The 26962-nt window shown below is 48.2% G+C and overlaps 1 protein-coding gene across 1 annotated transcript in view; it reads left to right on the forward strand.

Annotated features, from left to right (window-relative positions):
* LOC147706847 (exportin-5-like) overlaps window positions 1-26962 on the forward strand; it is a 2027127-nt gene that overhangs the window by 1755664 nt on the left and 244501 nt on the right. The gene's annotated exons all lie outside the window — the stretch shown is intronic.

Here is a 26962-nt window from a genome sequence, read left to right on the forward strand (position 1 = left end):
AGTATTGGCTGCAGTGTCTGCCTCTTTCCTGAGATCAAGAGTTCATGTATTTCTCTTCCAGGGGATCCTCATCAATAGTCATAAGCATTAGAATATTCCCACCCATGTGCGGGACCCCGGAAACACTATATTATATGTGCCCCACATATATATATATATACATATATATAAATAAAAATATATATATATAAAAACATGCAATAGTAGCCAAATAACATCAGGGCTGAAATATGCTGTGAAGAATTTCACCATACATGAATAATCAGCATTAGAAACATGAGAAACAACACCAAAGATTGTTTACTAACTGTTTTAATGCTCAGAAAACAGTAGAAATTCTCATAACTCACTGGAAGCATAGGAAGCTCCCAGGCTGCATTGCAAACACACAGTCTAAAAAGACTGAAAAGCTAACCTGTAGCTGAATACCAATAAACTGACACCGTGCCTTTAAGGCACTCATGACCCCCTGTATCCCATCATGCCCCAGGGGTGACAGTTAGGTCAGTTGTTCTTTCCGGCTCCTTCAGGAAGGATCCTGGTTACACAGCTCCACTCATTTCTGTTTTCTGACAGAAAATTACTTCACTTTGAACAACTTTTTCACTTACTTTGACATTTTACATCTAGTCAATTAAGGAACTGCCTTCAGTTTATTGGGCTTTTTCAGTGGAAAATGCCTTCACTTTTTGATAAGTGTCCTTCTTGTGGTAACAAGAAAGCAAAATCAGACAACCACGATGTTTGTATCCTGTGTCTGCCTGAAGAACATGATCCAGGCACCTGTCCTCACAGCGAGCACCTGTCAGGAAGAACTCTCAAAGACAGGGAGAGAATTTGCATCTATGGCCTGGCTCATAGGTCATCCTGCGGAAGGTATCCGGGGAAGAAGGGTTCCAAGAAGACTAAAACACCTTCAAAACACAGATCTTCCATCCCTTCAGCCTCAGCATCAGGCTTGGCGCTGAGGAAAGAACCACAGGTGGATCGTTTGGCGTCAAAAAGGCCGTCGACGGCGGGCTCGCCATCGAAAAGAAGAACAGGTACGTCGACGACGTCGAAGGATCCAATTCCGTCGTCGAGATCCCCTCCGCCATCGTCAACCGGGCGATGATCGGCGTCGAGAGATGTGACTCCGCCGCCGTCAACCGGGCGACGGTCGGCGTCGAGATCAAAGGCCCCTCCGTCGTCGTCAACCAGGCGACGATCGGCGTAGAGGGAGGTCACTCCTCCGCCGTCGTCATCCAGGCGACGACCGGTGTCGACGAGTGTGACCCCTCCGCCGTCGTCCAAGAAGCGGCATTCGACGTCGAGGACCAAGACCCCTCCGCCGTTGACAGTAACTCGTCGATCGGCGTCTCCGTCAGTGTCTCATCGACGCTCGGCGTCGAGGGTGCCCAATACACCTCCGCCGTCGTCGCACAGGCACTCGACGTCGAGACAGAAGACTCCGTCGACGGCTGGGCATCGCCGTTCGACGTTGAGACAGAGAACTCCGTCGACGGCGGGTCATTGCCGTTCGACGTCGAGAGAGAAGCCTCCGTCGACGACTGGACATCGTCGTTCGACGTCGAGAGAGAGGGCTCCGTCGACGGCCGGGCGTCGCCGTTCGACGTCGAGGCAGAGAGCTCCGTCGACGGCCGGTCATCGCCGTTCGACGTCGAGACAGAGGACTCCGTCGAGGGCTGGTCATCGCCGCTCGACGTCGAGAGACCATAGATCCTCACATAGACATTCAAAGTCGACATTGTTTGACCCGCCAGCTCCCCGAAGGCGTTCGGCAACGAGGGAAGAACGCTTGACGTCAAGGCAGTCAGATGTGATCATGGTAACAGAGTCTGCTTCCCGTCATTCCTCTTCACGGTCCTCTGCCTCCTCAACTGAATCTTCAAGGTCCAGAAGTCCTGTGCGCAGATCTCCTGAGCGTCGGCCAGATCCTTCGGCTGAGCAAGTCAGACTGTCACCTAGATGGTACAAGTCTTTGGACCATTGGCGAAATTCTGGGGCTACCAAACGTATGCAAGAATATGCCAGCCCACAACACATGTCTCCTCTTCAGAATCTGGTAGAGGAGATGGACAAGCGTAGTCCTCCCAGGCGCAAATCACCTGTGAGAACACCAACCAGATCTCCCAGAAGATCCCGATCTCCCAGAAGACCTCGGTCAGAATATCGGATCAGATCTCGCTCTCCTAAACGGGAGGAGCGTTCAAAAAGATCTCGGGAGCGGAGACATAGTGCTCACCGTAGATGTTGATTAACTCCGTCTACTTCATCTACCTCTTCTACCAGGTCGTCCAAGAGGGACTACTCCCCTACGTTCACGGACAGTCCTACGTCCAGATCCTCCCCAGTGGATGACATTGGCACGTATCTGGATGTCCTGCAAAGAGGAGCACTGAAACTGAACATTGAAATGTCTGTCACTCAGGTAACAACGACAGTCATTTTTGAGACTTTACACAAGAAAGCCATCTCCCGTCCACTGCTGCCTTTAGTCCCGGGGATTATGGATCCTGTCAGAGGTTTTCCTAACTCCAGCGGCTATCAGAGCGGTGCCAGCCCGCATTCAGAAAAATTACAAACCGGGCTCTTCTGACCCGGTTTTTGTAAAATCTGACCCTACAGCAGATTCTGTAATTGTGGCAGCGGCGAGGAAGACTCATGCAGTCGCTGGTTCCTCTTTAGTCCCACCAGACAAGGACAGCAAATCTCAAGACTCCTGGGGTCGCAAGGTTTGCAACTCAGCTGCTTCCACTCTTAAGGTTTCTAGTGCGGCTGCACTTCTGGGTCGATACAACAGAGCCTTATGGGACTCCATGGAAAGATTCAAATCCAAACTGCCAAAGGAAGACCAGCAGGATTTTGAAGAGACTGTGACAGAAGGATGTCTGGTGGCGAATCAGATGATAAGCACGGCTGCGGATGGTGCAGTACTTGCGGCGCATTCCTATCCACATGGGTTTTGTGCCAGAAGGTCGGCCTGGTTACGCCTTACAGGTCTGAAGCCGGATGCTCAGCATCGCATCCTTAATCTCCCCTTTACGGGTTCCGCTCTCTTCGGGGAACATGCGGACGAAGAGATGACCCGAATGAAGACGGAACTAGATACAGTGAAAGCGGTGGGTTTGGAGAAGAAAAAAGAATTCAAACGCCGCTTCAAGACCAACAGGGGGAGAGGGGCTCAACAGAGGGTTCAAACCCCTCAGTGGTCCCAAAGTTAGAACCAGGGGAAACCCCAGTTTTGAGGCAAACCGAGCAGAGGTAGAGGAGGTCACCAACAATCCTCTAACACCACAAGAGGAGGAAAGGCCTGAGCAGTGGCTTACTCTGGCGCCGTTACCCACTCCAGTGGGAGGAAGTGCTTCACAACACCTGGCAGAGTGGGTCAGCATCACAAAGGATCAGTGGGTGCAATTAATCAATCAATCAATCATTGCATTTATATAGCGCACTACTTACCCAGAGGGTCTCAAGGCGCTGGGGGAGGGGGATCTGCTACTGCTCGAATGGGTGCTGAATATACTGCGCAATGGATACAAGCTACGTTTCCATGCGCCTCCGAAGAGCATTCCTCCAAAGAGCTCTTGCCCTCACCAGCTAAGCTTGCTCCGAAGAGAGGTGAAAGTCCTACTGCAAAAAAGAGCGATAGAGGAGGTTCCTCTTGTTCTAAGAGGAAAGGGAGTTTACTCCAGATACTTTCTTGTCCCCAAAAAAGATCAGGAGGACAAGTTCAGACCAATACTCGATCTGCGTCTATTGAACAAAGTCATCGTCAAAGAAAAGTTCCGCATGTTAGCGCTTCACCAAATATGTCCACATCTTCAAGCCGGAGATTGGATGTGTTCGGTGGATCTGCAAGATGCGTACTTTCACATCCCAATTGCTCAACAACATCGCAGGTACTTGAGGTTTGTCGTAGGGAACAAGCACTACCTGTACAAGGTGTTACCCTTCGGTCTCAAGTCCGCACCACTAGTCTTCACCAAATGCATGGCAGTGGTGGCGGCATTTCTTCACAAAAAGGGACTCTTCATCTACCCATACCTGGACGACTGGCTCCTAAAAGGCCCATTTCCGCTACAGGTAACGCTCGATCTACAACTGTGCCTGCACCAGCTACACAGGCTCGGCCTCCATGTGAACCTGGAGAAGTCAGTCCAGCGGCCTACACAGTCCATCCACTACCTAGGCTCCGTTCTGGACACAAGCTTGGGAAAAGCGTTTCCTTCGGAGGAGAGACTTTTTTCCAGGAGTCAGAAATGTGGGATTCTGCTAGAGTCTCGGCTTCCACCAGCCCGACAAGTAGCATCCCTGCTGGGTTCCATGGCGTCCTGCATTTTTCTCATCCCAAACGCCAGGCTGAGAATGCGTCCTCTACAACAGGCTCTAGAGGACCAGTGGGACCAAGCGACAGGACGCTGGGAAGATCGTACCACTCTTTCCCAAGCGACGAAAGATGCCATCAAATGGTGGACTCGGAGAAAGAATGTGCTGGTGGGGGTACCGTTTCACCAACCCTTTCCATCCCAGTCTATAGTGACGGATGCCTCCCTGCAGGGCTGGGGAGCACACATGGGTCCGCTGTAAATTCAAGGCCAGTGGTCTGCGCAGGAGCAGACATACCACATCAACATGCTGGAGCTCAGAGCGGTATTCCTGGCTCTCAAACCTTTCTTTCCAGCGATACAGTCCAACTCAGTCCTCTATCTGAACAAACAAGGAGCCACAAGATCTCGCCCACTCTCTCAAGAGGCTCAGACAATCTGGCATTGGCTTCTCTCTCAAGGCCTCACAGTAGTAGCAGTGCACCTTCCGGGCGAGTTGAACGTAAAAGCAGACGCACTCGGCAGTCACTTCGAAGATCAGCCAGACTGGGTGCTAAACGACGAAGTAGTAGAAGAGCTTTTTTGTTGCTGGGGTCGTCTATCCATAGAGTTGTTTGCAGACGATGAAAACACCAAATGCCACGCCTTCGCGTCCAGGTTACACCGGCCAGGAACCCAGGGGAATGCTCTACTGATGGATTGGTCAGGGACATTCGCATACGCGTTTCCTCCCCTGGCTCTGATTCCGAGAGTAGTTTCCAAGCTCCTCAGGTCAAACATGGAAATGATCCTGATAGCTCCGGATTGGCCGCGGCAGTGGTGGTACCCGGACCTTCTACATCTGTCTGTGTGTCCACACAAACGACTCCCTTGCAGGCCGGACCTGTTGAACAAGATGAACGGGAGGATAATGCATCCCAACCTCCCATCACTGAACCCAACAGCACGGCTCCTGAGGTCCTGCAATATAGACATTTGAATTTGCCTCCCGAATGCATGAACATTTTAAAGGAGGCTAAGAGACCTTCCACGAGAGCGTCCTATGCGTTCAAGTGGAAAAGGTTTTACTTGTGGTGTAGGGATCATCACTTAGATCCGACTAAAGGGCAGGAGGACGTCATCTTGCCATACCTCCTTTCCCTGGCCACCTGATCAGATTTCTTTCTTTCAGGTTCCAGTGGTTAAGGACTTCCTCCAGGGGTTGAAAAAAGTGTATCCCCCTGTGCCAAATCCTTCTCCTCCATGGGAATTAAACCTGGTTCTATCCAGGTTAATGTCACCTACTTTCGAGCCCATCCACAAGGCCTCCTTACAACATCTCTCTTGGAAGGCAACCTTTTTGGTGGCGATTACCTCTGCGCGCAGAGTAAGCGAGATACAAGCGCTCTTTGCGAAGGAACCATATACGGGTTTCCACCACAACAGAGTAGTCCTAAGGGCTCATCCATCTTTCTTGCCTAAAGTCATTTCTGATTTTCATATAAATCAGTCCATTTCCCTCCCTTCGTTTTTTCCAAACCCTACGAACCCAGCCGAGCGGTCACTTCACTCCTTAGATCTTAAGAGAGTGCTCAAGTTTTATCTGGAAAAGACTAAAGGGATTAGGAAAACGAATCAACTGTTTGTGAACTATGGTTCAATGAGGACAGGTTTTCCAGCTGCAAAGAGGTCCATCTCCAGATGGATTGTCTCTTGCATTAAATTGGCCTATAAGCTTGCAGGCAAGCCTTTGTTGGTGTCACCCAAAGCGCATTCCACTAGAGGGAAAGCCGCTACAGTAGCTTTCTTGCATGACATTCCAATGTCAGAAATATGCAAGGCTGCAACCTGGAAATCGGTTCATACCTTTACGAGGCATTACTGTCTCTAATCTGATTCCAGGGCCGATACTCAAGTAGGGCAAGCCTCCTTGAGGAATCTGTTTGGGTAGCCTATAGCCTACTCAGACTTGTTGATGAGATTACTGTCTTATCATTCCTTTGCCCGCAGGGAAGAGGAGAGGCTCGCTTGTCTATTCTAATGCTTATAACTATTGATGAGGATCCCCTGGAAGAGAAGGATTAGTTACTTACCTGTAATCCTAGTTCTCTTCCAGGGGTATCCTCATCAAAGTCCTAAGCAACCCTCCCGCCTCCCCGGGCAAAGGATGCTCTTTAATAAGGAGATATTGTTAACCTATTTGTTACTGGGATTGTTTTCAGTCTCCGAAAAGAACAACTGACCTGTCACCCCTGGGGCATGATGGGATACAGGGGGTCATGAGTGCCTTAAAGGCACGGTGTCAGTTTATTGCTATTCAGCTACAGGTTAGCTTTTCAGTCTTTTTAGACTGTGTTTGCAATGCAGCCTGGGAGCTCCCTATGCTTCCAGTGAGTTATGAGAATTTCTACTGTTTTCTGAGCATTAAAACAGTTTCTGAACAATCTTTGGTGTTGTTTCTCATGTTTCTAATGCTGATTATTCATGTATGGTGGAAATTCTTCACAGCATATTTCAGCTCTGATGTTATTTGGCTGCTATTGCATGTTTTTATATATATATATATATATATATATATATATATATAGCACATATAATATACTGTTTCCGGGGTCCCGCACATGGGCGGGAATATTCTAATGCTTATGACTTTGATGAGGATACCCCTGGAAGAGAACTAGGATTACAGGTAAGTAACTAATCCTTCTGTACTCGTCCCAATGGTTGATGAAGGCAGTTAACTCTGCACTGGTCCCCTATGCCATTTTCAGTGCCCCATTCTGTACTATATGGTTTTCTCCAAAAATGCCCAGAGTCCCTCCTCATCCCAATGAAGATTCTGACTTACAGAGGTGCAGTGGTATACACAAGCCTCAAAAAGGCATCTTTGAGGCATGTGTGGCTGTAGATACTCATGCTGGTGTTTGGCCCGGATGTGGGTCTTTCTCCGTATCCCATCCTCATCTCTCCAGCATTTCTCAAAGGTGATGGAACCGGCGCCATTGCGTTAGTCTTCTCTGCCACCCTTGAACCAACCTCCATCAGGTCTGTAATTTGTGTCTTTCTCCCGAACACGAGGTTGTCTGCGAGGCCTGCCGCATCTCCTCCTCCAAGAATTCCCCTGCAAGACCGTCTGGCTGGACGTCTGGAGATGTTGCATAGTAGCGGAGATGACACACCAATCCTTTTTGGCTCTGAGGGCCTCGAGGGAGAGCATCCCCCACAATCTTCAGCAGCAGGGAAAGGGACCTTCTACCCCACCAACAGCTCTGGCTCCAGTCTGGATATCGAGAACTTTCCTCCGATGCAACCTGCTGTGAGTAAGACTTCCCTCCCCCTTGCCACTTTTTCACATCAAGCAGACCCAGCTTAAGGATTTTCCTGCCGCTCTGAAGCCTCAGAGACTGGCTGCCGGGCCACCACAGCCTTCGGGCCATGGTTGGCACTGAGCAACTTCGGAGCCAGCTTCGGCTTGGCTCCGAAGAAACTGTTGAATCCAACACACTCAGGGCTGGCCGTGTCCATCTCTGCCCCCGACTGGCCTGATGAAGCCGTCACCTTAGGCATCGAAGTTGAAAAACTGCCTCGGAACCGAGAACCTAGACACCAACATTGCCTCGGCTCAGGCACAGTCGAACCGATCCTCCACAAGCGTGGAGATTCGTACCAGGCAGAAACATCTCCTCATTCACCCTCATATGGGCCAGATCCTAGCATGCCCTCTGGTTCTGGCGCTCAACCCTGCAAGTGTCAGCTAGCCTTTGAGGAACCTTCAAGCGATGGTCTCTCTGATATAAGATCCATCTGCGAGTGACGTTCCATCCTGGAGTGTACGACTTTGGCAACCTCCTCAGCAGGTTGCGTAAGCAAGTTCACGAGTGGGAACTCCACCAGCAAGTCCTCCTCCAATACTTTGCCAATGGGGCTTCCTGGAGATAGACCTATTTGCCACGGCAGAAAACTCCAAATGCCCAAGCTTAGCCTCCAGGTTTCCACACTCGCAGTCCAGGGGCAATGCACTATGGAAGAGTTGGTAAGGGATATTTGCCTACGCTTTTTCTCCTCTCCCACTTCTCCCCTTTGTGGTTCGGAGGCTTGGGCAGACATCTTTAACCCTCATTCTGGTGGTACCCACGTGCGCTCCCCAACCCTGGTTCACCACTCTGCTCAAACTCTCGGTGGTTCCGTACCAGAGGCTCCCCAATGTGCCTCAACACATCTTTGGATCTTCTGTCAGGCTTGAAATCTGGCTCGCCGCTGGACCTGTGCCCGGCTAAATGCCTGGGAAAAGTGGCACCAGCTCTAAATGCTTTGCTGAACCCTTTTCTGAACTCCTCCCTGTCCACAGGTGTGGTTCCGCAGGCATGGAAGCGCACCATGATTCTACCACTGCTAAAAAAAAACCTGCCCTAGATCCCCTCATTCATGCAAACTACAGGCCAATCTCCCTCCTCCCTGCATTGGCGAAAGTGACCGAGAGACACGTGCATAGGTCGATTTCCAGTTTCATCGAGGGAAATGACCTTTTGCATGCATCGCAATCTGGCTTCCGTGCTAATTTTAGCACGGAAACGGCCCTACTCGAGGTCTCTGACGCCATCAGGGAGGTGCTCGACTCTGGGGGGGAAAGGCCATGTTAGTCATGCTCGATTTGTCGGCGGCGTTCGACACCGTTCCCCACGAGGGCCTCCTTTTAAGACTCTGGGAATGTGGCCTTCGTGGAACGGTGTGTAACTGGTTCAAATCCTTTCTTGCCGACCGCCGGCAAACGATCTGGGCGCCCCCTTACTCCGCTGATATGGCACCGCTAGAGGTGGGGGTCCCACAGGGTTCAATTCTTAGCCCCATGCTCTTTAACATCTTTATGGCCCCTCTGGCGGTGGTGGCGGAGTCCTTCGGCGCCCAGATCATATCCTATGCCGATGATACCCAGCTCCTGTTCACATGTGACAGGGGCGGGATGTTTGATGGTGCACGGATCAGGGAATGCCTAGGTGCAGTTTTTGAATGGTTCAGGCGACACGGCTTGAAGTGCAACTCCGACAAGTCTGAGCTGCTCTTCTTTGGATGTGCTCCCGAGCCAAACTGGAAATCCTGGTGGCCACAGAATATGTTTCCTCCTGACAGTGTGTCCTTCAAGGCTAAGAACCTTGGATTGATAGTGGACAGTGATCTGTCCTTTGGGCCCCACATCTCGTGCCTTTCGGGGAAGTGCTTCGGCATTCTGCGGATGCTGAGAAAGTTCCTTCCTTTGGTGTCACTTCACCATAGGAAAATAATTGTTCAGGCCTTGATTGGATCACGACTGGACTACGCAAACACTCTTTTTTTGGGTCTACCGAAGTATCTTCTGACCCGTTTGCAAGTAGTACAGAACTCGGCAGCCCGAGCCATCTATGGACTCCCGAGAAGAGCAGGTGCCACTGTATTACTTAACACCTTGCATTGGCTACCTACTCCTAAGAGGATCCTCTTCAAAAGCCTGACACTGGCTTTCAAAGCTCTACATGGTGTAGGCCCCAAGTATATTGGGAAACGCCTTTCTTTTTACCAACCCAGCAGGGCCCTGAGGTCAACTTGTCTGACCAAAATGACGGTTCCTGCCATTAGGCGTGCTAGAATCGGAGGCCGGTCGTTCTGCTACCTGGCCCCGCGGGCTTGGAACGAACTACCACTGTCCCTGAGACAGGCTACCAGCCTTCTTGCTTTTAGGAAGGGCTTGAAAACGTGGCTTTTTACTAAATAGTTTTTCTTTGTTTTTTTTCCTCTTTTAGTCTCCTTTTCAGCTGTTATGTTGCCCTTCTACCTGCAGATATTCTTCGCCAAAGCGCCGGGATGCTCCTTGGAGTAGCCGAGCACTATAGAAGAAATAATTAACATAACATAACATTCCTGCCCCCTTCAGCTCAATTTTGGAAGGTGGCTTTTTGGTTGCCATCCCTTTACTCAGACGTGTGTCAGTCAGACGCTAACCTTGGAAGAACCTTTTTTCCAAGTCCACAGGGTGAGAGTTGTCGTCAGCACGAACTCCAAATTCCTCCCTAAAGTGGTCTCTCAGTCCTAACTCCACCAGTCTGTTAACTTATCTGTTTTATTTGCACAACCTAGGGCTCTCCATACTTTGGATGTTAAGCGAGCCCTCATGTACCACAATGACAGGACAAACCCGTTTAGAAACGCACAACAGCGTGCTGCGAAAACGTGTGCCATTCCAATGCCTTCGAAACAGGCGGATTGCTTTCTATATGACTTTAAGGAACCTTTTTGTAAGTCAGTGAGGTATATTCCCATATTAGATTATATTTAGGAGGAAGGGGTTAGAATTAGGAAGAACCCAGCATCTGTGCCAGCGGTGCTCCACGTCTAGATAAAAAGTATAAAACGACAGAGGGCGCCCCAGCGTGCCTCACAGGACACCCAAAACCGGACTCAGTAGTAATGCAAGCCGCTCAACGCTGCTCGGAAGAATCCTACAGTACCCCTTTCTGCGCCTTCGTACAAAAAGTACAGACGTTTAGATTCTATTGGGAAAAGATTCTCATCAATGTCAGCTCTCACAGTAAAGGCACTATGATCGCCAAATGTGCTCGGACATTCCTTCCTATATTGATCAATTGCCGGAAGATGTTAAAGAGGAGGCAAAAAAGATATTGAAATAAGCGGAAAGAACATAAAACGAGATTATAGACTTGATGATGGATGTTGCTGTAACAGGATTCAGACAATTAGCTGGTTCAACAGTCCGAAGGAGACGGGGCTGACTGAAGGCCACCTTCTTTCACCCTGAGGTCCAGAACAAGATATTGGACCTTCCATACAGAGAGGCTCTTTTTGGCAGTCATGTAGAGGAAGCCCTTAAGACCATCAAGGCAGACTCGGACACTGCCAAGTCTTTGGGGACGCTGCATTTCCGGAAAACACCATTTCGGGGATCAAAGGGTAGAGTTCAAACTTCCTATAGAGGGGGTTACAAGCAATGTTGTTACCCTGCGTAATTTTCCACGGCCTAGTTATACAGACCTCAGTTCCAACAAAGACAATGCCTCAGACATCCTATGTCAGAGCAAATAGAGGAAAGATGTCAAGGGCTGGTAAGGAAACTAACCGCTGCCAATGGTGCATCTCTGGCTCAAAATCTCATGTCACCAATCCAATCATTTCAATCTCGTCCTACCTGTCTGGGAGGCAAAATTTCACACTTCCTTCACCAGTGGCAAGCTAATAATACAGGCCAATGGGTTCGGTGTCTAATTCAATTTGAACACACTCTAGAATTTACTCAAACACTGCCAACAACTCCCCCACAATCCTCCCAAGACAAGCATCTTGAGGCTCTTCAACAGAAGGTAAAGATCATGCTGTACAAAGGGGCGATAGAGAAAGTACCATTCTCAAGCAGGGGCACAGGTTTCTACACCCATTTCTTCTTAATCAAATAGAAGTTAAGGCGTTGGAGACCAATTACGGACCTTCGAAATCTCAACCTATATCTGAGAAAACAATCTTTCAGAATGAGAACATTACAAGAAGTGCTAAAGCTCCTGAACCATCTCGATTTCATGACATTAGACCTCCAAGATGCCTATATCCATGTACCTATTCACCCAAAACACCAAAAGTACCTAAGGTTTGTGGTAGCCGAATGCAACAACCAAGTCAGAGTGCTCCCTTTTGGTCTCAAATCAGTGCCCAGGATTTTTACAAAGTGTCTTACTCCGATTGCAGCATTTCTCAGACAGCTGAAACATCAGGTCTTCCCATATCTGGACCACTGGCTTATCCTAGCCCGGTCCGAGCGAGAAGTCCACAGAGGCCTTCACAGATCTTTTCAGAAGCTTGGGTCTGATTATAAATCAGCAAACATCCAATCAGATTCCGTCAGAAAAGATTGTCTTCTTAGGAATGATACCGGAAACGGTCTGTTTAAAGGCATACCCAGCAGAGGAATAGCAGCAGCTTTTCCTTGTTCTGGCAAATTCCATCAAAAGAAAAAATTCACTTTCGGTCTGACTTTTCGAATCACTTTTAGGGATGATGTCGTCGTGCATACCACTGATTCCATTTTTACAGGAAGAGCTGGACAGACAGTGGGTACAGTCGGTAGGCTCATTCAATGACATGGTCAGAGTAACTCCTCGTATGGTGAAGGCCCTAGAGTAGTGATTAGACACAGACCATCTGTCAGCAGGGATGTCCTTGCATTAGGAGGCTGCACCATTAGTGATCACAACAATTGCGTCCTTAGAGGGATGGGGAGCTTACCTACAAAAACTCCAAGTAAGCGGAAGATGGCATCAAACTAAATCTCACATAAAATTGTTGGAGTTGAAAGCTGTGTATCTGGCCCTCCAGGCGTTTCTGCCAAGGATACAGAATTCATCAGTGCTAGTCCGAACAGACAATACCACAATGATGCACTACGTAAACAAGCAAGGGGGCACGAAATCTCGCCTTCTCTCCAAGGAAGCCCAAATGTTGTGGGAATGGGCCATAGACCACGGGGTCTGCCTTTCAGCGGAACAAGTTGCAGGGCGGCAGACACGTTAAGCAGATTGACATCATCGTGTCACGAATGAGAGCTTCACCCCCAGACCCCGAAGAACGTATACCTGCACTTGTGCACACCGAACTTGGACATATTTGGAACTCCCCAGAACAGCAAATGCTGGTACTATGCTAGTTGGCATCCCCAACAGGGGTCATGGGGGAATGCCTTTTCAATTGCATGGTCCGGCATCTTTGTTTGTACTTTTCCTCCCATTCCTCTTCTTCCAAGAGTCCTGAGAAAGATGAAAGTCGAGCCATGCAAACTGATCCTCATCGCTCCGGCATGGCCACGTCAACACTGGTACACGGAAATGCTTCTCCTATCGCAAGTACCACACTTCAAACATCCAGTGATTCTAGATGTCCTGACTATGAACCAGGGACAGATACTGCACCCGGACCACAGGAGCCTGCATTTGTCAGCTTGGCTCCTGAATACAATGAATTCAGACATTTGAACATTTCTAGTGAATGCCGTAATATCCTAGCCAAAGCAAGGGTGGACAGTACCAACAAGACTTACAGCCTCAAGTGGAAACGCTTCTGCATCTGGTGTCATCTGGAGAGTTTAAATCCACTGTCTTCCTCTCCGGAACAGATCCTACCTTACCTTCTGCTGCTTACAAAATCAGGTTTGGCGCATAGTTCTATTAAGGTCCACTTAGCGGCCATTTCACTGTACAGAAGATCATCGTCTTCTCCCTTATGGTCTCCTAGAATAATTATAGAGTTTCTCAAAGGGCTCTTTTGAGTGTTTCCACCAGTCAGACCACCACCACCGGCCTGGCAACTGAACACGGTTCTTTTACAGTTAATGATAAGCGGCGGAGGTACCTATGGCCGCACCGCAATAATCGGAAGGTGCACCGAGCAGCGGATTGCTGGGCTCCTGGCCGGGAGCGCTCTCGGCCGTCCGGCAGGGCTGCGCAGCCGCGTAGGCCCTTGGACGGAGTGAGGCTGCCCTGATCAGCAAGGAAAGACGCCGGGGTGCTTCCGCTACTACCAACAGTGAGGCACGGAGTACACTGGAGAGAGCGACAGCCACAGCGGTGCAGGGCTCATCATTGTGCGGAGAACACTGAGGCAGCTGCACATGGGACGTACATCTACGTGAGCCCGGGGCTGTGCGGCCTACAGCGGAGGGGGCGGATCTATGTGATGTTTGGCGGGGGAAACGGCAAACAGGAGCTCAAACTGCTGCAGGCTCGCCACAATGAGAAGGTGCAGAGACTCCTATAGCGTGTAGAGGGAAGACCTGGGCCCAGAGGTGTGAATCTGCCTGAAGGGGTGCTCAATCCGGCCTATCACTGCCCTATCGGATGCTGCCCGGACGGTTAAGGACGCACATCTAGAGGACAACCTGGGAGGACTCAGCCTTCCCCCCCGCCCCCGCTGTATGGACACTTGAAGGTCTCCCCTGTGAGAAGTTGGCCCGATATGCAACGTTCGCTATTCTAGCGACCGCTATGTATCGTTCCAACGACCCTTATGGTGTTTGGTTGTAAGTCAACCTATAGACCAGCTATCCTAGTAGCGTGGATACGAGCAGTCTAAGGCTAAAGACTCGAGAGGGCGCGTTAAGCCAGCTGTTTACCACACATGTACCCCTTGAACACCCAGTGAAAGGACACCACACAAGTGTTATGAAAATAAACAGGATATTTATTAAGATTCACAACAGCCCTGGACTCTTTATGAGGACAGGGTACTAAGCACAAACCAAATCTCTTAGGAAAATACTTCAAGTGCACAATTAAAACAAGTGTCCGAGGACACGGAAAGTTTAAGGTCTCGGGCGGACCCGATAAGGCAAGTCGGAAGCGAGGGACTCGGGACCCTAGAGTAAAGAGGCTATGCAGGCACCGAAATGCCGAGTTACCTAGCCACGAGGGCTGCGGCTGCACAAGTCTTACAGGCGTCGGGGTCTTCGCTGACGAGCCAGGAGCCGGAAGAAAAGGAGTTGCTGGCCGGCGACCAGTGCTGAATAGTTCGTAGAGATCCAAGCCTGGATCAGAGATTGTTGATACCTGAAAGCAGAGGGGACCAAGTTCGTACTACTAGCCAGTAGTCAGAGGGTACCAGGATGGCACCGGTTGGCCGTCACCTCGACCAGGTGAGTGGGCGACGCTAGGCTCTGCAGTCTCACGGACCAGGAGGCGTTGTCGGCGACCACGGCGGAGGTGCGAGCTGTCCCACGAAGGATGATGCTGTCGGCGTCGCTGGGCCCAGGAGGGGGCAACAAGCCTTGGCAGATCTCAGGGCCACGTGGTGGGCCTAAGATGGCGTCTTGAGTGGACCAGGAGGGTCCGGGGTGCTTCTCGCAAAGATGGAAGCAAGGGCCAGTCTGGAGCCACCAGACCAGCAGTGTTGATTGTCGGATGTCGTCACGGAAGGGCACAAGCCAGCGGCTAGTGACCAGACAACGTGCTGAGCAGCGAGCAGAAGGGCCCCACGCAGATCGTGGAGATGCTGGGAGACTGCACTTCGGTGCTGGAGCGGCTCAGGGTCGGGGCTTCTCGGACCCCAGAGCACTCACCAGGGAATTGCTTCGAAGGTCGTGCTGGTTAAGAGCGTGCAGGTTCTGATGATGGCCGGTCCCTCGAGGTCTCGTCGCACCCACAGATCACAGCTGAGCTGATGACGTGGGTAGAGGTCAGAGGTGCCAGGGAAGCCGGTTCTCGTCGAGCTGGGCCGTCGGATTCCTTGAGGAAGGACTTACAGCAAACCGCAGAGTTCTTAGATGGTGCCCGCTGATGCAGGGTGACTACTCCTTAGTCACAAGGGAGAAATCTTGAGAAGAGTCTTGAGTGTCCTTTCGTAGAAAGTAGTTCTTGATTCAAAGATGATCTAATTTGGAAGGGTCCCCGCTCCGGCCTTTATTCTAAAGAAAGGGGTGGGTACATGACTAGGTCCTGCCCTAAGGGTGGGACCAGGAAGGGAGGTAGTTACACCCCTCTCCCCTGCCGGACTTTCCCCAGGCCAGGGCTGGCGCCCCTGGAACTGGTTCTGACCGGCAGATGCGTAGTGAGCACCGGGGTGCCACTCCGCAGTCACCTTCTCGCAAAAGCCCTACCTACCCAGAATACACAAACCCTGTCTGGGACGGTGCGAACACCGCCCTTGGCAGGAAACCCTTTGTCCAAGCTCTCCTCGCTGGAAGGACTCCCAGCAGCAGGAGGTCAGACTCGTGTCTGTGGTGGCAGCATCCATTTTGTGGAGCTGAGGCTTTAGTTCACTTTAACCGGGGTTCACAGTTACGTACATGTCGTGTCCCTCTAGAAGGGCGGAATGCTAACCTCGTCGCCAGAGTTGGTGAGAGGGCAGCATCCCGATTCGTATGACACCTTACTCGACATGTCTTGATAACGCGACACCGAAGTTACCGATGTGGTACGCGTTATCATGGAACAGCCATTGGGTCTTGATTCCGCAAGCTGCAACCGGGCTCGGCTCGGGCCAGAACCTAGTTCACACGAGCCCACGCACTCTGCCTTCAGGATTGTCAAGGCCTGCCATAGGAGTGACTGATAGGAACTCGGGTGTCCATTGTATGGTTATATATAGAGCTACTATACCTAAAGCAAAGGGTGATTACACGACTTTGCCCCAGCTGTCATGCAGCCAGTTGTGTCAATTTTAGGAGGCCAGCCAGGGGTGGCATAATACATGCTGCAGCCCCTGGCGGCCCTGGGTACACCTATGCCCTGCGTTACGGGGTCTGATAAGGTGGCCCAGCACCAATTGGTAAATGCACCTAGGGTACATATCGTAATTTAGAAAGAGAACAGCCAGGCTGGGGGTCTGATTGGCAGGCCCACAGCCAGAGAAAGTCGTAAACCAGTGAAACAAAAGCAAAAAATCTGGGTGATCATAGGATTGCAGACCCTACTCTCCTACATCCCCTCCCCCCGGACCCCTCCCTCACACGACGGGCAGAGTGGGGATAAGCGAAGTAGACCCGTAGGACGGGTGAGACCCATATGGACCATGTGGTTCCTCCCATCGCCTCACGGAGACGCTGCTTGCCCGGCCCCTAACTGTGTTTCTACCTACGGCTGGCGACGGCGCTGCTCCTTACTCGGTGACTGAAGCTCGCCTAGCACCCCGCGGTGGCCCGAGCGCGTGCCGCTACTCATAGACCCAGAGAAGCTGACCGACTACGACCGAGTACTGCACTATACCGAGAACCATGGGGCGCACTACGACGAAAAAGCAGGGTCAGATTGGCTCAGATCCATCACGAGACACACAGGGCAGTGTGGGTAATATGCCGGGGTCCGATTGTGTCCCTCCCACGGTGGTGCCTGCACAACTGGACAAGTTGGACCTCATCCTGCAGGAAGTAAGAGACTCCAGGAAGGCCATCGAATCTCAGATAGGAACTTTGACCATAGGACTGAACTTACTGAGGGCGGACCTTATAAAAGTAGCAGACACGGTGAAAGAACACACGTCGACTTTGTCAGAGGTGCTCCCACAACAGAAGCAGACTGCTACCGAAGTGAAACTCCTGCAGACGCAAGTAGCTGCCTTATTGGACCGGGTGGAGGATGCGGAAGGGAGAGCGAGGCGCAATAACATTCGGGTGATCGGCTTGCCGGAGAAAAGTGAGGGGTCCGATGCAACTGGATACATGGAACAGTGGTTCAGAGACCATGTGACGCTAGAAGGACTCTTTTCGCATTATTGTATAGAACGGGCACATCGTATACCAACTTGACGGCCGAAACCTGGTGCCCCCCGAGGCCCCTTATAGTGAAACTTTTACATTTCAGAGACCGGGATACATTATTGCAGAAGGCGAGAGAGGCAGCGCCAGTTACCTTTGAGAACACGAGGATCTCACTATACCCGGACTATACGGCAGCGCTCCTCCTTTTTGGCAGTGAAATGTCGATTGCGGGATCTGAATGTTCAATATGCTCTGTTATTCCCAGCCCGTTCAAAGATACTACATGAACAGAAGTCCTATTTCTTAGAGAGTCCTGGAGAAGTGGAAGACTGGATTGAGGTGATGGAACTGACTAGCGCTGCGGACGCCACCACTCATGGGGACTCTGAGAGACGACCTCAACAATCTGTTCCCTTGAGCCGTAGGAAAGATCGACATAGGAGAAATAACATGCACAAACGTGTCACAACGCAGCGGCAACAACAATCTAAACAACAAGAAATTATAGCAACAGCGACCTTCACCAATGCCCCACGCGTTGGTACTGAAACAAAATCTTCTACAGAGGAGGAGACATCACATGGATCGGATTCTGAAGGCAATGTGGCCCTGTTCCCCTCGGCTACACTGCAACTAATATCGGACTTATTTGGTTGATGCACCCAAGCAAGTATACCTTGTGCCTTTGTTTGTGATATGCAACCAGTGTACACTGCTGATAATGAGACATTAATGTGCAGATAATATTTGCAGATAACTACTGTTGGGCCCGGGTGCCTTTGTAGCTCTAGAGTGTTTGGCGAAGGCACTACATGGACGCATGCGAGGTGCGAGCGCCGCCCCCCACATGGCGAAAGCACTAGTTTTGCAATTTCTATTTTGCTTGTTGCAACACATTGTTGCGGTCTGGTATTGGTCTAGTATCAGACCGTGTTTTGGGGTTGTTGGGGGGAGGGATGGTCACATTTATGATGCAGCTGGCGTTGAATTCGCTCCTCCATGTACCCTGTTTACACCCAGCGAGATGTTAAGTTTATCACAATGAATAAGTTAGGTAACTAAACCATAATTACCTGGAATATACGGGGTATGGGCACCTCCCACAAGAGACATAGGATACACGGATATTTGCTGCGCCACAAAGTACAGATAGCATGTCTACAGGAATCACACATGGTAAACAGCGAAATAGTGAAACTTAGGAAGAAAGGGGGGGGGCAGGTTTTCTCCACCTCTTACTCAAGTTACGCTCGGGGATCCCCGATATGGGTCAGACATGGGGTGCCCTTTGTTGCACATGATCAAAAAATAGATAATGAAGGCAGATACGTTTTTGTAAGGGGATCACTGGATGGACAAATGGTGGTACTGGGCTCTGTGTACGCCCCTAATTTTGATCAGGGAAAGTACTGGGATTTACTCAGCTAAGCATTGACAGGATGGGATACATGTCCGTGGATACTGGGAGGGGATTATAATGCAATTTTAGATGTATCCTTAGATAAGTCGCACCCCCCACTACGTGGTGCGGGGGTCTTCAAAGAGGCTGAGGCGCTGGGTGACGGGGTGGAGGCTCTGTGATGTGTGGAGGATTCGTCACCAAAACCACCGGGAATACTCATTTTACTCGGCGGTTCATACACTACATACCAGAATAGATAGGATCCTTTGCTCACATGATATTGCAGTACAGGTACACACTACGTACTTACCCAAGACATTCTCCGACCATAATCCACTGGAGATAACTATTACATGGGGTAGGATACCTACACCGGTTCCTACGTGGCGACTTTGGCCGCAATTATTGGAAGATTTGGTGTTTCGTGCAGATGTCCTGCACACAGTCGACCGATATTTTACTGAAAATAGCAACACAGCGACAAACAGGTTAATAGAATGGGATGCGTTTAAGGCAGTATTAAGAGGCAGGGCGATTAGTAGGACGGTCGGGGCATGACAAGAGCTCCTCACCTCTCTGGTGGACACTGAAGCGCAAATGGGGAGGTTAGAACAGTTGATGGCGCATGAGGACACACACACAGAGGCGCTCCAAGAAATGAGGATTAGACATGCAGAACTGTTGGAATCTCTTAGAAATATAGACTATCAGGAGTACACTTGAAGAACACATGTAGAAGCAGATAAGGCAGGTACCTTACTAGCCAGATTACTACGAGATGCCCCTCCCACAAACATGGTTACTGAAATCAGACAGGAAGATGGCAGAAGAGTATGTACGCAAGGCGAGATTAATGAGGCCTTCAAGACTTACTATGCTTCATTATACAGTGCGCCTGAGGGAGTGCCCACGGAACAAGTGGATGCTTTTTTATCCACATTGCTGTGTCCAACGCTGCCGCCCCGGCGCAGAAAGACCTGACAGGGCCCATCACACCACATGAAATCAGGACTGCTATGAAGGGACTTCCTCGTAATAAGACCCCCGGTATGGATGGGCTTCCCTTTGAATTTTATGCCGTGTATACAGACACGTTGGTGCCCAAGCTACTTGAATTGTATAAGGCAGTATGGGATGCGGGTGAACTGCCCCTCACCACTGCTCAGGCACTGGTAGTATCCCTGCCGAAGCCAGGCAGAGACCACCATCACTGCTTCCCACAGAGTATAAAATACTAAGTAAGGTGCTCGCTCACAGGTTGCAACCATTCCTCTCACGCTTGATACACGTGGACCAGACGGGGTTCCTGCCAGCACGTAGCACTTCCCTAAATATTAGGAAACTGCATCATTTGATGTTGGAAACGCCGAAGCACTTTCCACACACAGGTTGTCTCTCCCTAGACCTGAAGCAAGCATTTGATTCGCTGCACTGGGAATATATGCTCAGGGCATTACCACAGTTTGGGATACCTGAGGGATTCATGAAATGGCTCCGGCTGCTGTACACTGCTCCGACGGCGAGGGCAAGGACTGGCAGACACGTCTCGAGTGAATATTTGGTACGCAGGGGGACAATCAGGGGGTCCCGCTGTCGCCCCTGATTTTTATACTGGCTCTAGAACCCCTGGCGATAGCAATGAGACAGACATTCCCGCATATGGGAATACCACTCCGACACACCATACAACTTGTTCTCGGCATATGCAGACGACATAATTGTTTATCTTCGTGACCTACGCCAACCCTTAGTACCAATTTACGACCTGCTAAGGCGCTTTGAGACCATGTCCGGTCTGGCAGTTAATATTACCAAGTCGCATGCTTTCTTCTTTGTGAACAACGATGAAGCTGTGAAAGTGAAGTTTGGGGACACAGCCCTGCAAGTCGCTCCAACTACATTTAAATACTTAGGCATTCAAATATATAGAACCCAAGTCGATATGCTGGAGGGTAATCTTGACAGAACGGTACGTTCCTTACGATCCAGTGTCGCTTTTTGGACCTCGCTGCCCTTATCCATTATGGGCCGAGTTGCAATAACAAAGATGGTCGTATTACCACGCTTGCTCTATTACTTTACGAATTTGGCTATCATGGGGCCACTATCCACTTTCAGAAAACTAAACACAATGTTTGTGGAACTAATATGGGGCACGGGGCGACGACGTATTAGCCTGAGGAAACTGCAGATAGAAACCAGTAATGGAGGGCTAGGGATACCAGACCTCCGGGCAAATTATTACGCTTGCCAGTTGCAATGGTTGTCGTACTGGGTGGTGGGGTGTAATCTACATGAGATAGGATACACTGATACAGACGTCAGTAACGGTACGCTGCACGCTCTTTTACTACCCAGACAAAAGTTACCTAGAGATCTGCCTCCATTGTTAGATGCCGCGCTTAAGTGCTGGAAGGCGGCCCTAAAGTATACTAAGGCAACCTCAACATATGCGAGCAACATTCCATTGATGGGCATCCCGATCAACGTTGGTACACTCACTGGCGTTGCTACAGTGACGGATCTTTCCGGTCATGGGGTCCTGCTGAACCATGACACGTTTGTCCATGAAACGGGTGCACCACATAACTTATTTATGTTACATGAAGCATTGCTACAATATGTTAAGAAACATTGGGCGCCACAGGGCCAGGAACCAGACCAAAATGAGTTGGTAAAGATGGTGTACTACATGGGGGGAGGAAGACATTTGATCCGCTGGATTTACCATGGGATCAGCACACATTCTAGGCTACCCTTAGACACCCTGCGTGAGACCTGGGTGAAGGAGGTAGGCCGGGAACTGTCAGATAAAGAATGGGCAGTGATCCTGGAACACCCCAGGAAGGTGTCCCGGAACTCGCGGTTCAAGTTCATTCAAACCATGGTCCCACACCGTGCATACCTGACCCCAGAGAAGCTGGACAAAATGTTCCCACGGACACAAAACTCTTGTTCTAGTTGTCACATGGAGGGGGTGGGAATCATGCATATGTTGTGGACATGTACTAAACTAATAGACTCTCTAACAAAAGAGAGAGGGACCCCAAAACCAAAGGGATAGGGTTCCACGAATGACGCAAGTCAAAAAGAAATTCCCTTTGGGCGAATTTGCAAAAGTACATAAATACTTACAAAACATATATTAAACTGCTGACATGGAAGCAATGTAAACACTTGAAAATTACAATGTATGTGAAAACACTCTGGCAAAGAAATAAAGTATAAAACAATTTATTAAGCAAGCATTACATCAATTAAAAACTAAAAATTGGGAAACATATATAGGACGGTACAATAAACAGTAAAAACAACATTCCAATTAAAAAGGAGTACACAGGGAAAAAGGATTAAACCCAAACACAAGCGTTAATTTTGAATTTCTCCTTGATTTTTAATCCCTGATTAACTCCTAGGGCGTCGACGCGTTTCGGCGGTACAATCGATCAGATCCGCCTTCATCAGGACAGTGAACAAATAATGTTTCCCAAACAAATTCTGAAATTTAAACAAGATCAACTTTAGGCATGGAAAATAGGCACAATAGATCCAATTGAAATGACAGAAATTTGAAGCCAAAAAATCTTTAAAAAACGTAATGTTACAAACTTTCCAAAAGGACACATATTAACACATATTAACATTGCTTCCAATACAGAAGAGAGACATACAACATAGTCACATAAATATCACATTATCACCCAAACCTTTATATGATCACATTAGTGCTTGGCACCCAGACATGGTGCCTAATTCCATAAACTCATAGTACATCTGCTGTCTTCCAACACAATATTTCTAAAGAACCATCTGTCAATAACAAGATTGGGAAACAGGCACAGATTACTTCCCATTATTAGACGATTGCACCAGATTTAGTTAGGGGAGAGGTGGCAAAAACCGGCGAACAATGGTACATCACCTACCTCAAACAGATGATAGATATAGCAGTGTATCATAAGGGGTATTCCGCCTCCTTATCTATACGTTGAGGTTTTTCGTCCAGCGAATAGTCCTCTGTTTGTATTCAAAATACCTAATTATAATAGGGATAGACATTCTATTCAACTGGTTTAAAGGACGATTGTTCACATTATTCAATCCTAGCTAATAATCTTCTCGGTATGGCTCCGTGGCACGCATACATACTAGCAAGCACCAGCTATTTCTCATTAAACACCCCTCCTGGGTGTGTGTAAAAGTAGCCTAAATTGTATCTTACCCGACTTGTTATATATATTTTGCGTTTTGTTTAAAGAGAGTCATTTTATACTGTTTTACAGACTCATACAAGTTGGAACAGCAAGAGTCTTTTTCAGACTCAAGTATATAGGTGCAGAAAACGACATTATATGTCTCCTAGCTCGATGAACACAAAGCAGGCAAACGCCAAACAGCTCAAGGAATAGCGCAAGGCAAGGCGAAATTTATTTTGCCCTATACTTACTTTAAAATTTCAAAGAAACTGCTTATATAATTAACATGATGTATCGATAACGCATCCAGCTAGATATCTGGAAGCTGAAAATAAAATAAAATAAAAAGCAAGCCTTTACTGATCAGTTTCCATTCCGTTGGCGGTAGTTAGTGTTTATGTCTTTATTCGGTATACTCACACAAAAATAGCACAGCTGCCTCATAAACACGCGGTAGTTCTAATTACGGTTCCAATTTCTGCTTTGTAAACCACCTGTTTTGACAATTAGTGGCCACACACAGAGGGGTTAGAATTTCAGTCCCAGGTTGCTCGTTTAATATACGTTTACCGAAGAAATTCCCTCTCTGGAAGCCCTGCAAAAAATGACAAATCGAAAACGATTCTGTCACATGATATCCTTTCTAATAATGGCGCGAGTCACTAGGAGCCCCTCGTTCAAGTACAGCTCACTCACATTCTGTGTCTTGTTTCTGTACGTCCCGCGTGTGAATCCGCTTGTGATCCCGGCTAACAAACTTGCTGGGAAACGGGAGGTTTTTTAAATACCAGCAAAGCGCGGGTCTAAGATGGTGACGATTACGGAAGTACTAGAACGGGTAGAAAGACTACCCGTTTTACTCAACTTGTCGATGGTATGCTTGACTATTGATTGCTAGGAACCTAATATTATGAATTGAGCGGTGCACAAAAATTGAAAATAGAGTGGTGAACTCCTTTGAGAATATAGTTATTAGAATAATATTGGTATGTATAAATCGATCACAAAAGAAAGCAAAAAACATTGCTTAAGTCAGAGAATCGAAAAAAATCCTCCTGGGATTATTTAAAATACTTGTATTGGGGAAAGCTATATGAGTATTTAAAAGTGTACAGAGCTGAGCACTTTATCTCGGACATGGGCATCCAGATTTTTAGGAATTTACAGTCTCAGCATGTTTCTTTTCTTATACAGGATGCTTTGACATCGGCAACCAAACAAATAGTGTGTCCTGGTTACATATTAATGGAAGCTAGTGTTCTATAATACAGCGACCATATACATAGTGTTCATGGTAGTGCATTTGGTTACAGCAAATAGGACCCTATATAGAGAATTAGAAAAATAGAAAAATAGGGGCATGTACATATCCTATATGGCTCCAATAATGCGGTCCCATTCTTCTCTCGAGTTTAAGCCCCTCTTGACTGTATCGAGGTAGGAAATGTACCACTGCTCTCTCTTTTCTTCTTGAAACCATATTGCCACCTCTCTTGCCTATTTTGATTTTTTCCATAACGAACCAGCCAAATTCAGATTCTTTATGGCCCTTTTCTAAGAAATGGGCCACAATCGGGGCAGTTATTTTCTTAGTCTTAATAGCTGATCGATGTTCCTGGAGTCTGGTTCGTACCTCTCTCCCAGTTTCTCCAACATAACAAAGGCCACAAGGGCACTGAAGCAAATAAATGACATTTTTACTCTTGCAATTATTGTGGGTCTTGCAGGTTATTTTCTTGGAATTGCATACAAACTCTGACCCCACCATACATTGGGTACAAATATTGCAATTACCACATTTAGTTGTTCCAATAACTTTAATGCCATCAATTGTCCGTTGGTTGTCAGTTGATTCTTCTTTGTAAGTCTGAACCAGCAGATCGCGAAGATTTTTATTTTTTTTGAAAGCAAATAGAGGTTTCTCTAGTGCTAACTCCTCTTCATGATTTAAAATGTGCCAGTGCCTGTTCACAATGTTTTTTATTTGATTACTAATATTTGAGAACTTGCTGACAAAAACAACTTTATTGAGGGGCTCCTTACTTTTGGGTGTGTTACGGATGAGAGCATCCCGGTCAAAAAACCGAGCTCTTTTCATGGAGTTTGAGAGCAATTTTTTTGGGTATCCCCTCTCTCTAAATTTTACTCTGAGGTCTTCAGCATGTTTGTAGTAATCGTTCAGATCAGAACAGTTCCTTCGGAGACGAAGAAACTGGCTGAAGGGAATGCTTTCCCTCTGTGATTTTGGATGGAAACTAGAAAATTCTAACAGAGTGTTTTTAGCCATTGGCTTGGTAAATAATTCCACTGCCAAGGCTCCATCGCAATTCTTGATGTAAATATCAAGGAATTCAACCTTGCTGGTACTGTAGGATGAAGTAAATTTTAAATTAGGGTCTCCTAAATTTATTCAAAGGAGGAATTCATGAAGCAATTCGATTGACCCTTCCCAGATAAAGAAAATATTGTCTATGTAGCGGTACCAGCCCGCTACATTTTCGAAAAAAGGAGCCAATTCGTTGTAAATGTGAATGTTTTCAAAGTTGCCCACATATAAACAGGCCAGACTGGGGGCACAAGTGGCCCCCATACTGGTCCCCTTGAGCTGTTTATAGTAGTCATTCTTAAAGAGAAATACATTGTTGGTTAAGATAAGTTTTACACATTCTACTATAAAGTCTTTGTTAGCCCCACCAAGGTCTTCTCCGGACAAAATATCGTCAATCACTTCTATAGTAGCTGTCTGCGGAATGTTGGTGTACAGAGACTCAATGTCTAGGGTTACCAGACATTGAGTCTCTTCACTGAAGGGAATGCCTTCAACCAACGAGATGATATGCGCTGAGTCTCGTACATACGATTTTAACCTGCACACAATGGGTTTCAAAAAGTGGTCCACATATTTGCTAACAGGTTCCAATAGTGAGTCAATACTGCTCACTATTGGACGTAAGGGTGGATTCAATTTATCTTTATGCACTTTTGGCAAGCCATAAATGGCTGGTGTTTTGGGCTCAAGGTTATTCAAAAAACAGTATTCTTCCTCACAAATGAAGCCAGCCTCCTTAGCTTCTGTGAGCAAAGCCAAGCATTCATTGGCTACTTTTTTGAGACTAGCCTCAGTGGTTCGAGCATAGTGTTCGCCAATCCCTAACAGCTGTAGCATACGCTGCTCATAGTCTATAGTGTCAAAGACCACCACTCCGCCCCCCTTATCTGCTGGCTTAATAGTTAGGGAGCTGTTATCTCTTAAGCAGTTAAGGGCCTCTCTTTCACTAGCTGAAATATTGTGATTGAAACGCCGATTCTCTTTTTCAAAAAGTTTATGAATGCCACTTTCAACGGCTGTTTCAAAGGCTTCAATGTTCTTGTTCACCATACTAAGGGTGGGAGTAAACTTAGACTTGGGTTTAAAGCCAGAAATGTTTGTTTTTGCTCTATATTCCCTATTTTCGAAGAATCTTTTTAATCTAATCTTCCTAAAAAAGGAACGTAGGTCCTTTTCAAACTGGAATTTGTCCAGATGAGTGGAGGGAACAAAACTAAAGCCCTTACTAAGGATCCCTATCTCTGTGTTATTAAGGGTCTTACTAGATAGGTTGATCACTGGTAGCTTGGTTGTTTCCAATATTTCTTGTTCCGGGTACTTAAGTACTCCTGTTGAGGAGGTGCTTGGTTGTAGCTCTGCTGGGGAGGTCCCTGGTTGTAATTCTGTTGGGGCAGTCCTTGATTGTAGTTTTGTTGGTGATGTCCCTGATTTTGGTACTGTTGTCTTCCTCGACTGAAGTGGCCCTGACCTCGGTTCCCATTGTAGGTTTGCCCCCTCCTTGGGCGTGGT

The sequence above is a fragment of the Lissotriton vulgaris genome, chromosome 6, assembly GCF_964263255.1.
Source record: "Lissotriton vulgaris chromosome 6, aLisVul1.2, whole genome shotgun sequence".
In the NCBI taxonomy this organism is placed as follows: Eukaryota; Metazoa; Chordata; class Amphibia; order Caudata; family Salamandridae; genus Lissotriton; species Lissotriton vulgaris.